Below are 12,177 nucleotides of genomic sequence, written 5' to 3' on the forward strand. Positions count from 1 at the left end.
TTATAACAAAAGCTGATTGCATGAATAAAAGCAGCTTGGCAGAAATGCCTATTTCAAAGCAATCGAGCTTCCCTTTGCTTTAAAATAATTCCACTAGATTTTCGCTGTGCAACTCTTAGTGAGTGTATTAAAAATGGAGGTTTTTTTCCTCTTTTCATAAGAAGAATAATCCAAAGTTAAGACTTGCTATCAAATGAATATTGACCTTTCTGAATGTTTTAAGTTTGGATTTTTCCTTTACTTTTGTTTGTTTGTTTTAGACTTTGGGATGTATCCCTTTCTTCTAACTAGATATAAGGAGTCTTATTTTTCTGTACATGCTAATCCTAAGTTACCAACTTCCTCAGGTCTCTAAGAGGTAGAATCATATGATGTTATTTATTGCCCTCATAACTGTTCTTTTCTCATTTCTACTTAACAACAGAAGAGGACATGTATAGATGGTGGGAAAATGCTTTGCTAGACCCTACTTTTTTGTTTTCCCAAAGATATATTTTATAGTTACTTTGTGATGATGGCTAATGACATGGATTCATCTGTCATCTGTGTTAACTCCTTAAAATGCATGACTGACTTTTTTACACACACTCATACTTTTTCTTTTGTTTTATTTTGAATTGAAAATGAAATACCAAAGTATCCATTCATTTCAGGTTCCCTTGGAAAAAACTACTCATAGCAATCATTTTAAATTCTCTCTTTTTATCAGAAACTGAGTTGTCTCTCAAGGGCTCTAAAACACCAAGAAATGTTGTTATTATTATTATCATTAATTCCAATTTTCTACTTCAGCAAAACATGGTAGGTTGTTTGTCCTGAACCATGTGGCTAGGAGGCAGCCATCTGGAGAATCCAAAGGCATCCGTGCAGCTCCAAGCCTGAGTCTTCCCACAACACCTGCTGTCTTCTGTACAAGACTGTGGGCTTATTTTATTCTTTATAAATTTGGTTCTCCTTTATACATTGTTCAGCTGATGATACATTTTTTAAACAGTTTACATTGGTTCACAAAGTATAAATATGTTTTTGGTTTCATCTAGAGCTGAGTGACTGAATAGAAGTGATTGTTTTGACACATGGTTGTGTTCCATTTACACACCCATTCTGCCACCTCACAGTGAGGCTTCCCTGAAATGCTGGGGAAGGAGGAGCACCCAGATGTGGCTGAAAGGAAGCCAGAGCAGGAAGCACAGGTCAGAAGAGGAGGGGGTATTCTTTAAGTGGAAACTGTGCTGAGCTGTGAGGTCAGGCCAGAGTGGGGCTCCATGGTACCAGCCCCTCCCTAGGGGTTTAACCTCAGCCAAGTTATTTGGCGTCTCCATGCCCAGCCTCCTAATCTCAGGTGGGTAGTGCCTTCTCTGCAGGGTCATTTTGAAGGAAGCATGTACAGGTCCTAGGATAGTACCAATATTCCATACAGGCATCTTCCCTTTTGCCATTAATTAACTTTATTACCGTTAAGACAGCTTCTTAACTTCCCTGTGACGGGTTTTCTTCTTGTCAAATAGCAATACTGATACCTGTTTTATCTACACTTAGAGGTTTTTATGAGGGTCAAATGAGATAATAGACTTGAAGCATTTGGAAAATATCCAAGCATGAGCCACTATGATTAATGACTCCTCTGCCCATTGCAACTACTCAGAGAGGGAACACGGTGGAATAACAGACTTGCTGATGCTGCCCTCTCAGTACTGTAGGAATTATGATGGTGGTCGTGTAGAATAAGGAAGAAACCCTGATCTTTTAAAAATACTTTTTAATGTAAGTATAATATAGGAACCCTCTGGATTATTTTTCTAACCTCAAAGGGCTTTTCTGTTTGTTATATAATACAATATTTTCCCCTGGCTTTGTATACAACTCTGAGAATAAAATTGCATAAGTGTTATTTTTTGAAACCAATTTATTATTTAATATTACACTGGACATATGTTTATTTTATAAATCTCTCATCCTCTGAGAATGTCAGCATATACTTTAACACCAAACATGAAAAGAAATCTAATCTATGTTTCAGCGTGGCTTAGAGTTAAATGACACTATTTTTCTTTAACTTATGCTCATATGTACACATCTCGACAAGATTTTCCCAACATTCTATGGCATCCTTATAGAACCATAAACTAGTAGGGTAACTTAACGATAAGGCACAGATGTCTCTGTTAAAATGAGCAGTAGGAATCCTCTCTAGATTTGAAGAACAATTCCCTGAAGAAATTACCCCATCAGTTGCCGGATCATGATTACAGCAGAAAAACTGAAAGTTGAAAGCAGTGTGTGGGACGAAAAAGGATCAGAAATACCAAATTATGCAGTTGGCCCAAACGCAGTCAGATGTCAGCGAAGGCACCGTGTGTAGACGCCCTCCTCAGGCTCCACGTGCCATCTTTTATAAAACACATATAAATAAGTAAATAAAAGTTCTGCAAGTTACAGTCTAGGAATTTAGAAATATGATTTTTTTTTTTGGAAGTGATCTTACCATTTCTTAAACTTCCTAAGCAACTCCAACATGTTATAGAGATGCCCTTTAATTCATGGCCTCTGAGTAGATCAAACCTGACCTCCTTTTTCCCTGGGCCTGCAGAACATGTGTTGCCATGTTGAGAGCCCAGCCCAGCCCAGTGGTGTGGCCTTTTCAAATTGAACTTAAACCATTTGGTATGCAAGCTCTTTTGGTCGTGGCCAAACATGACTTCCTGTTTCTGAGGAGAAAGGCTTAAAAAGTCTCATAAAAAGACTCAAAGGGCTTCTTGGATATCAAAGGGTCCTTACAAAACATTGTTTGATGAGTTAAATGTATGGAATAAGAAACACACGGAATTCATTTCCTTTAAAATGCACATGGGATTAAAGATTATGGAAGAAAAAGCCTTAGAAAAATGGATTTTAGTTTTATCAAACTTAACTCAAAATGTGTAAAACATAGCTTGAATTGCATTAAATATTTAAATCATGGTTAACATTATGTCTTAAAATGTGCAACTGTTTATACATACATATATTCAGACAGAAGGTGAACTTGTAAAATAATGTGATTGATTTTTAAAAGTTCACAATCGAATTTTTACATCCAAATAAATATGTTTCAAAATACACACCTCATAGGCCCTCCACATGATGCAGAGACCTTCCCTCCCAGTCCCACTCCCCGAAAATGCACATCCTGCCTTCTTTGTTTCAAAGCTGTCTTCAGGGTTTGGAAAACATTGTTTTGAGTCATTTCAATCTTCATTTTATAGTTATATTTGGAAAGAAGAAATTTCTTTTAGAGTCAAGCTTTATGTATAAATTAAATGACAAATCTGGGAATTCTAATTTAGGCTTAAGAAAATCAGATGCGATTTTGTCGTGGGTCTCTTAAACTGGCTCTCTGACAGTCATGACAGAGGATATGTGAACGTGTTTAGAGCAATGGAATCATTCCTAGAAGAAACATTCTGACTCATCAGATGATTATTTCAAAAGATGATACCCATCTACATGGCTATATTTTGTAACATCTGTTCAAAACAAATCTCATTACTTTATAATTAGTGTGTGTTATGATGTGGGTGTCTGTGTGTGTTAGCCTACAAAAGAGAAGAGGAGAAACATCAAAATGTTTATGGGGAGATCCCCAAAGGGTAAGATTATAGGTAATTTTTACTTTCTTTCTTGCAGTTGTCAGTTTTAAGTGACCTGTTATGAGCTTATCAGTGTTACTGTGGTATTGAATAACTGACCCTCAGAATCAGAATCTGATTTTTAGTGTTTGCCCATTTTCATGATGAAAGTGATCCCATTATGGCTTATTTTAAGATATCAACTTGAGGTCAGGGCTCAGGGCAGGCATTGCTGAGTAGAGATGCCCTGATATATCAGATGGTGCAGACCATCTTCAGAACACCATGGCAGTCCTTGTTCCTTTTATAAAAAAAGAAAATATTTCACACAAAAAGAAATTGACTGCATGAGACTTGTGTGTAAATTATGGCCGAAGATATTTTCAAACGTATTTTTAAAAAGGGAAGAATTATACTAACATGTTAAACAGGTTATCTCTGTGTCAGGGTGTGAGAATAAAGAAAGACACGTTTGATCATAGATTGAGCCTTCTATTTCAGATAGCCGTATCATAATTTATTATCTAAACTGTGACAACTTTAAGGGTGAAAAAGATTATTATTATGTGTTTTGCAGAGAAACAGGTATAAATTACAACTGTCTCTAGAAAACCGGAAAGCATGGTCATCCTACTTACTCCGAGCATTTTGAGAAACCTTAGCCTTGCCTGACACAAAACTTGATTCATAGATGAGTGCTTAGAGAGTCAGCATGCACTGAATCTGTATCTTGTTATTTTTGGTAATAACAAATGTGCATTAAAAATCTAATTTGTGAGAGGCACAGTGCCGGGCAATGGGCATGAAGGTGCGCTGCATCAGTAGAATGTGACACAGTTGGTAAGCACAAGAACAGAGATTTTATAAGGCACTGAGACTTGCAAGAAGCTTGTGACTTCAGAAGAGAAGCTAAGGAATGCTTCCATATTCCCCTGTGGTCTCGGGACAGAGGGGCTAGTGACTCCCTCTGTGTCTCCCACTCCACCTTGAGACATGTGATGAATTCTCATTATTTAAGAAAAAGAAAGAAAATGCTCTGAATTTGAAGCCAGAAAATTCACTCTCATCCCTGTGTTGAATCTGGAAATACAGCACCACCTCCTTTCCGCCCTATGGAAAATCTACATAGCTCGCATGCATCACTCCAGGAGTGAATCAAGCCATTATACAAGTCTTACCTCAGCTCCCATGCCCCTCCTGGAACCTTCACTGATACATGTTGATCAAAACAATCCTCTAATAGATTCCCAAGGTGCTTTTTGTTGGTGGCTCGTATATACTCCCTTCTATTTGGTTAATTCTCCAATATATGTTTTAGCTTCTCCAGTAAGCTGAAAATTGAATGCTCTGTATAAACAGGTTTAGTCTAATAGCTGATCTCCTTCACGAACTGCCTAGGATCATGTTTTGCTCATAGAAATAGCTAATGAAGTCTTCATTTATCAAGGGATTGAAAATCACTTTGGCATGTATGTGGTAAGCACTGTATAAGATAGTGAATACCTGTTAATACTAAAAATGTCTTAATATAAACAAGACGTTTAATAAATTCTGATCTAATCCTATTGGAGCAAAGGACAACTGATAAATCAGAGGGAGGTGAGAAATGTAATCAAGCTGAAAGGGAGCAAAGCCCTGGACTCTGCCTTCTAAGGCACACACATCAATAAACCTAGAAAAATGCAGTTATGGTCACATAGCTGTGCTTTGATGTGGGTGCTGTCTTGGCAGTCACTTTTTATATTAAAATTTCATGTTAATGTTGGGCAGTACAATATGTTCAGGATAAAGAGTCCAGCATTTCAGAGTCAGCCTCCTTCTGTCATAATTTGCTGTGTCATCTGATTCTGACTGCAGGAAGCCTGTCCTGTGGCTGAGCTTCCTCGGCCCCAGAGGATGCTGCACCTGATCCGTGATTCCTTCCTGACCTTTGGTTATGCTGCCTAGATCAGTTCCCCTGGTAACCTGACAAAGGTAAAATTGTCACTTATGTTACTAAGCAACACTCAGGATAAAAGGACCGCTGATTAGTACATTTTATCTGAACTGGAAGGAGCTCAAAGTGAATAGGAATACCTGATGGGGATGCTGTGCTTTGGGCTTTCTGGAGTGTGGTGACTCATACCTGGCATATCTTTACACCCGTGAAAAGGTGAATTGAGAGGAGGGTGCTGACTTCTTTAGGGCCTTATTTTTTTATTTTTTATATTTTTGAGATGAAGATTCACTCTTGTTGCCTAGGCTGGAGTTCAATGGCATGATCTTGGCTCACTGTAACCTCCACCTCCTGGTTGAAGCAATTTCTCCTGCCTCAGCCTCCTGAGTAGCTGGGATTGTAGATGACTGTCACCACGCCCAGCTACTTTTTGGAGTTTTAGTAGAGGCAGGGTTTTGCCATGTTGGATAGGCTGGTCTCGAGCTCCTGACCTCAGGTGATCTACCCACGTCGGCCTCCCAAAGTGCTGGGATTACAGGTGTGAGCCACTGCACCCGATCTAGGACCTTAATTTGAATTCAGAAGATTTTAAACCAGGGAAGTTGCTGTATTTACTGGACATGGATCTAATTTCATTGCACCTGTGCAGACTAGGTGCCTGTACCTGTGCTGCTGTTAGAATACTTATTATTGGTGAAGAATATTTAGTGCTTCAAGACAGCAAGCTTGAGTCCCTCTGGGATCCTCCTGAGCAAACTAGAGTCAAGTGTGTGGTCTTGGGTAGCCTTACCAGCTGGCTATCCCTTGGAGGCTACGTTGGTGGGAAAATACTAGTGCCTATGAGAACATGCAACAACTTTTTAAATGCATTTTTGAATCAAGGATTCTGTGGTAAGCTGAAAAAATATGCCAAACATATTTCTATTGCCATAATTTCAAAAGTATCTATAATCTTAGTTTGAAAAAGTACACTAAATTGCTAAGGAATTTATTCTAGCTTGTGATCATTGTGCACTTAGCATCTTACTATATAGTGATTATATAGAAAGTTTTGACTTTGAATTTTTTTGCTTTTAACACTTCTTCTAGATCGAATATTTTATAATTTTAATGTTTATGTGTATGATATAATTATTACTATTGAATGTATTCAGTAACATTTTTTACCAACCAGAAAAATCAACAAATTCTCAGCTTTTCATACAAAAACATCTTCCTCAAACGTCAGCTTATGAAAACCAGTTTAAACAAAAGCAGGATTTAGTTGCTTTGGGAAGAGGTGATTTACTTATGAACTAAGAGAAATTTTTCATGACTACGTGCATTTACTACATATTAAGTAATATATATGTTTAGGTAACATGTATACATTATGTATAAATGTAAATACTTGCAAATGCCAGCATTCAGCATCTTATTTGTTAATTTTACAATGTACTTCTTTCTTATTTCTCATGTTTTCTTTCAACAGAGCTGAAGAGATGCTCTCTGGTTGATCTCAGACCCCATGGAGGCATACCATGTGATTAAGAAGGTAACTGGATCTCTACATGCATAGAGTTTTGTTGATGAAAATCTTGTAATTGCACCCAGAAATGTGCTGCAAAGCAGCGCGGGCTGGAATAAATCAGAGTAATCAACACCATGTGACAGATTCTTTTTAGCTATCTTTTACTAGAATAGACTCTATACCAAGACTGATACAGGTAGTAAAATCAAATGATGTAAATTTTACTCCATCTAGCAAACATTTAATTAAATAGAAATTTGAACAAAGGTGAAAGGACTTCAGAAGAGATTAAAAAATCCACTGGCTTTGAATAACGGAGTTTACTAAACTGTTCAAGCCTGCATCCAGGCATCTAACTAACAAAACACTTAGGTTCTGAAGAAATTCATGTCCCCAGAAATCACAGCATATTTTTCTTCTCATAGAGGGCATGTTACTTTACAAAAACAAAAAATCTCTGAGATCTAGCCAAGACATGGGAAGAGAAAATTCCCTCCTTCCCAGTCCTATCTCCGTCAACATTATTTAGAACATATGTTTGATTTAAAAATCTTACAAAGAATCAGGAAATAGAAAATGAAGAAAAAAAAGAGAAAAGGAAACATGGGAAACAAGGAAGTTGTGGGCATTAGGGTGTGAGACCCCATACAAAGAGGTTTTTTTCTGCCAAGACCCAATGCCTTTCTTCAGTCTTCCTTTCCACAGCATTTCTTAGGGAGGCAGCTACAAAGAGACTCAGGATTTGTGAGCATCTTGAATAGATCAGAGGAAATTCAGATGAATGAGAGGAAAACGTGGCCCCAATCATTTAAAGGTCAGGGCCTAAAGGAAAGCAATGTCAGACTTCATGAAACAAGAGTATGATCAAAAATATAATAATAATAAGGGAGAGAGGGAGACAAAGGGTAAAAAAGAGGAGGAGCCAGAACAGATGTGAGAAAAGAAGGGGAGAAGAGGAGGTAAGGAAAAAGGAGTCAGAGGAGGAAGGAAGGAAAAACTGCTGAAACTGATGATGAAAACAGAAAAGAATTGTGGACAGAATGAAAGAAGGAAGGAAGGAAGCAAAGAGTAGTTTAAGAGAAGGAAGAGACGGGCGCGGTGGCTCAAGCCTGTAATCCCAGCACTTTGGGAGGCCGAGGTGGGTGGATCACGAGGTCAAGAGATCGAGACCATCCTGGTCAACATGGTGAAACATTGTCTCTACTAAAAATACAAAAAATTAGCCGGGCATGGTGGCGTGCACCTGTAATCCCAGCTACTCAGGAGGCTGAGGCAGGAGAATTGCCTGAACCCAGGAGGCAAAGGTTGCAGTGAGCCGAGATCGCGCCATTGCACTCCAGCCTGGGTAACAAGAGCGAAACTCTGACTAAAAAAAAAATAAATAAATAAAATAAAAATAAGGCAAGACCTTAATCACCAGAGTGGTGTAGGACACATCTCAGGATATGTCTGATGAGAGTTAAAAACTCAGTAATGACTGTTGTTTAGCCGAAGAATCATATCTGACAAATTCATGAATCAGAGATCCATTGTGGTATTTTCTGAAAAAAACATTTTCTTTTTTTTCTTTGTTTTTATTTTTTTGAGACAGAGTCTTACTCTGTCAGCAGGCTGGATTGCAGTGGTGTGATCTCGGCTCACTGCAATCTCTGTCTCCTGGGGTCCAGCGATTCCCCTTCCTCAGCTTCCCAAGTAGCTGGGATTACAGGCATGCACCACCACACCCAGATAACTTTTTTGTGATTTTAGTAGACACAGGGTTTCACCATGTTGGCCAGGATGGTATCGACCTCCTGATCTCATGATCTGCCCACCTAGGCCTCCTAGTGCTGGGATTACAGGCATAAGCCACTGCTCCTGGCCTGAAGAAAACATTTTCTACAAATTTATTAATGCTTTCAGAAACTAGAATTCTTAACTTTTTCCAGTACCCATGTGCTTTCCTTAGCAGGAGCCCAGGCTCAGTAAAACCAACACAGGACAGCACCTGTAACCAAAATCTCTTCATAATGAACCCGTTATTCTTCCTCACAGTGAAATTGAACACATTGGCCACCGGTCACATATTGGCTAAGTTTTCGGCTTTGTGGCATACATCTTCCTCCATGCAGTGGTTAGTCTCATGGGACATAAGGTCATTGGCATCTTTTAGATTGAAGTGTCCAGGACATGTGTAGAGGAAAAGTTAAATATTAAATTTGAACTCAGTTGAGCATGGACAAAAACAATGGTCACCAAGTCCTGGAACAGGCTGCACGAACCCCTGAGGTGTTCATCCTACACTGTTTCAGAGAAATTTGCCCTGTATGTTAGTGACTGAAAAGCAACAGACAATCGCAAAAACAAGTTGACCTTTTTGAGTGGGCCTCATGCCAAACAACTCATTACAAAAAGAGTCAGGGTCCCAGACCACGCCAACGCTTCATGAGACTTCTCATCGGTACACGGATGAGGGGCCGACTGTGGAGCCCAGGTTCTTGCTTCCTGGTCTGGTGATGAATCCTCCATAGTCTGGTGAGTGTAGATTTATATACATTTATGTAATATACACATACACACGCACACATATATATCATTTTATATATATACACATATATATATATGTATATGTGTGTGTACATATATCTTTTTCCTTCTCCCCTTCCTATCACAATTTGCTTATTTGATATTTGCTTATTATATCTGTATTGCCATATACTTGGCGTAAAGGTTGTTTACCCTCAAAGGTATTGTGTGTGGTTCTTTTTTTCTCCCCTGGCATGTCTCCTATACAGAACATGTGATCCCAAAAGCAATAATCTCAGTCTCTGAGCACTTGGAATTTTCCCCCCAAGAGACAAAGAAAGATATATCCACAAACAGGAAAACTCACAAATCACAAAACCCAAGAGCAGAAGGCGAGCTCTGTGGATGAGGCCGTTAGGACCACATTCCCACCACTTTTGAGCTTCTATGATTTGGTTCCCAAGGGCAGCTAGGTTGAAGTGCAGGGTTCTGGTTCTCCACCAGTGAGCCAGGCTGCTGTCCTCTAGACAAGTGTGCGCATGGTGCACGGGAGGAGGGAAGCTTGTGTATAAGCAACACTGTGGAGAAATTTCATTCATCAGCTTCACAAAGCAGCTCTTCAAAATGGCCAATTTTGTGGCATATTATCACAATTCAGCCTGTGAAGAGGCTTCACCATCTGAAATGTACACATTAGTTGGGAGATAATTATGAGTTCAGACCCTCTTCAGTCAATCCCTCTGCAACCTTCATCCAAGCCATTTTCAAAAGCAACTGAAAATTACCAGTTAAGAATGCTCAGGAATGTTTGCCATAAGATGCCTCCACATGCAGATCCGCATTGAAGATTTGAGAATACATGTCACGTCAAAGCCCCATTGTGTCAAGGATCCATTGCTTTAAAATAGTTCTTACATAGGAGTTTAGAATTCAATAGACTATATCAGCTTACAGGAAGTAGCCAAAGAGGAGTGATTAAATAATACAGACTTTTCAAAGCTAGCTGTTTATATGGCCAAAAGTAGTACTATAGTTGATTCTTTAAACACAAGTTCTTTAAAATTTGAGGAAGTGCACATGTTAGTAGTTTCTTGTGTTGCCAAATGAATTAGGATATCAGAGATGTGGAAAGGGTCTCATGAGAAATAATCACTCGGTAAATTTCAGTTCTTAGAGAACAGTGGGCAGATTTTTCGTGATGGTTGCCCAGATGGTAGGTCAGGGAAAAGAGCGAGCTACTGAATTGTGCGTGGAGCTTGCCACCCTTCTAGGGCTCCCATCCATCCGGGTCTACTCCATGCCAAATAGAACAGTGACTGCAACACCAGCCATGCGTGATGCTCTTCTCTACCCTGGTCCTCCTTCCACCTGGCCCTGGAGTGACCTGACAGATGTGTTACTTCTAGCCCCCACCACCCCCAACAAATTATGCCACCAGCTGGCAGAAGAGCTGAGCCCCCACCAGATAGGCACAGACATGGACCTTGGCCAGCCACTGGCCCTTCACTTGATGTCTCTCCTTCCTTTTCCTCTCCTTGCGTCTCACTCATGTCCTGGATCTTGCTAGCCAAATGCAGCTGAAACACTAAGTAAGCTAATGTGAAGCTGAGGGCAATAGTAAAGTCTCCAGAACCTTCTACCATTTAAAGGCATCTCTAATGCTTTCTGGCGTGTGGTCAAACTCTACAATGACATATCTCTGCCACTAAACTGCAGTCTTTGAAGGTGGAGATCTTGCTGATTAATTTCAACATCGATTTGTGCGTTGTCATCAGCGTGCACTCTACCTTTTCTCGTCCTGTTTTCCCAAGCTGATCCTGTAGAAACCTTTCCCTGCCCCTACATTTTCTCATTTAGACAAACCCCCGCATCTCCACAGCAAATCCTGTACAGGCTGGGGACATCTCTTCTTACTGACATTTTTAGAGTTGACTCTGATAGGACCTGCCAAATATTGAGGGGATTTTTTTTTCTACCATCTTTGTCTTAGCTGTGTGTTTGGATTCTTCGCTGCTGGAGGAGGACTTATGGGCATAACAGGAAGAGGGTGACGCCTGCTATTTATTTAAATAGAAGGAAAAAGAGCCTGATTCCAGAGCACTTAAATAACAAAGGCACTTCCCAGCCACTCAGCTTCCATAGGAAAGACGTCTCGCATGATGGGTAATGTCAGATGAGTTCAGCACCTCAGCCCTTTCATTTATCAGTTGTATGGTCTTGGGAAAATTATATGACTCCAAAATGTCAGTTTCTTTATTTTTAAAATAGGAAAAATAGTACCATTTACCTAATAGGGTTGTAGTCATTTTTTTAAAAAGAATTTGCATTAAGTTCTTAGAATAACATCTGGAACAAAACAAATTCTCAACGTATTTTAAATATTATTTTCATTGTTTATCTTATTATTGTATCAGTATCACACCTGTAATCCCACGGCCTCTAACACGGCTTGGTATTTCTTGTAGTCACTCAAAAAAAATGTGCTGTTTCTTAGATTCTTTATTAATAAGTTAGTATTTTTGTTTAATGTTTGAAAACACATATTTCAAATGTAAATATTTGAACAATACAAAAAATATAAAGTAAGCATCAAGTCTTCTACACTAACCTCCAAAACT

General features: G+C 39.2%; 1 long non-coding RNA gene across 1 annotated transcript; it reads left to right on the forward strand.

Moving 5' to 3' along the window:
* The first annotated feature begins 1,156 nt into the window (after positions 1 to 1,156).
* On the forward strand, positions 1,157 to 11,806 carry LOC118147181 (uncharacterized). The gene is made up of 4 exons (XR_004733310.2): positions 1,157 to 1,342; positions 5,466 to 5,582; positions 7,016 to 7,078; positions 11,550 to 11,806. It is a non-coding gene; the product is annotated as an uncharacterized LOC118147181 (long non-coding RNA).
* The last annotated feature ends 371 nt before the right edge of the window (positions 11,807 to 12,177 follow it).

Source organism: Callithrix jacchus, chromosome 14 (genome assembly GCF_049354715.1).
Source record: "Callithrix jacchus isolate 240 chromosome 14, calJac240_pri, whole genome shotgun sequence".
In the NCBI taxonomy this organism is placed as follows: domain Eukaryota; kingdom Metazoa; phylum Chordata; class Mammalia; order Primates; family Cebidae; genus Callithrix; species Callithrix jacchus.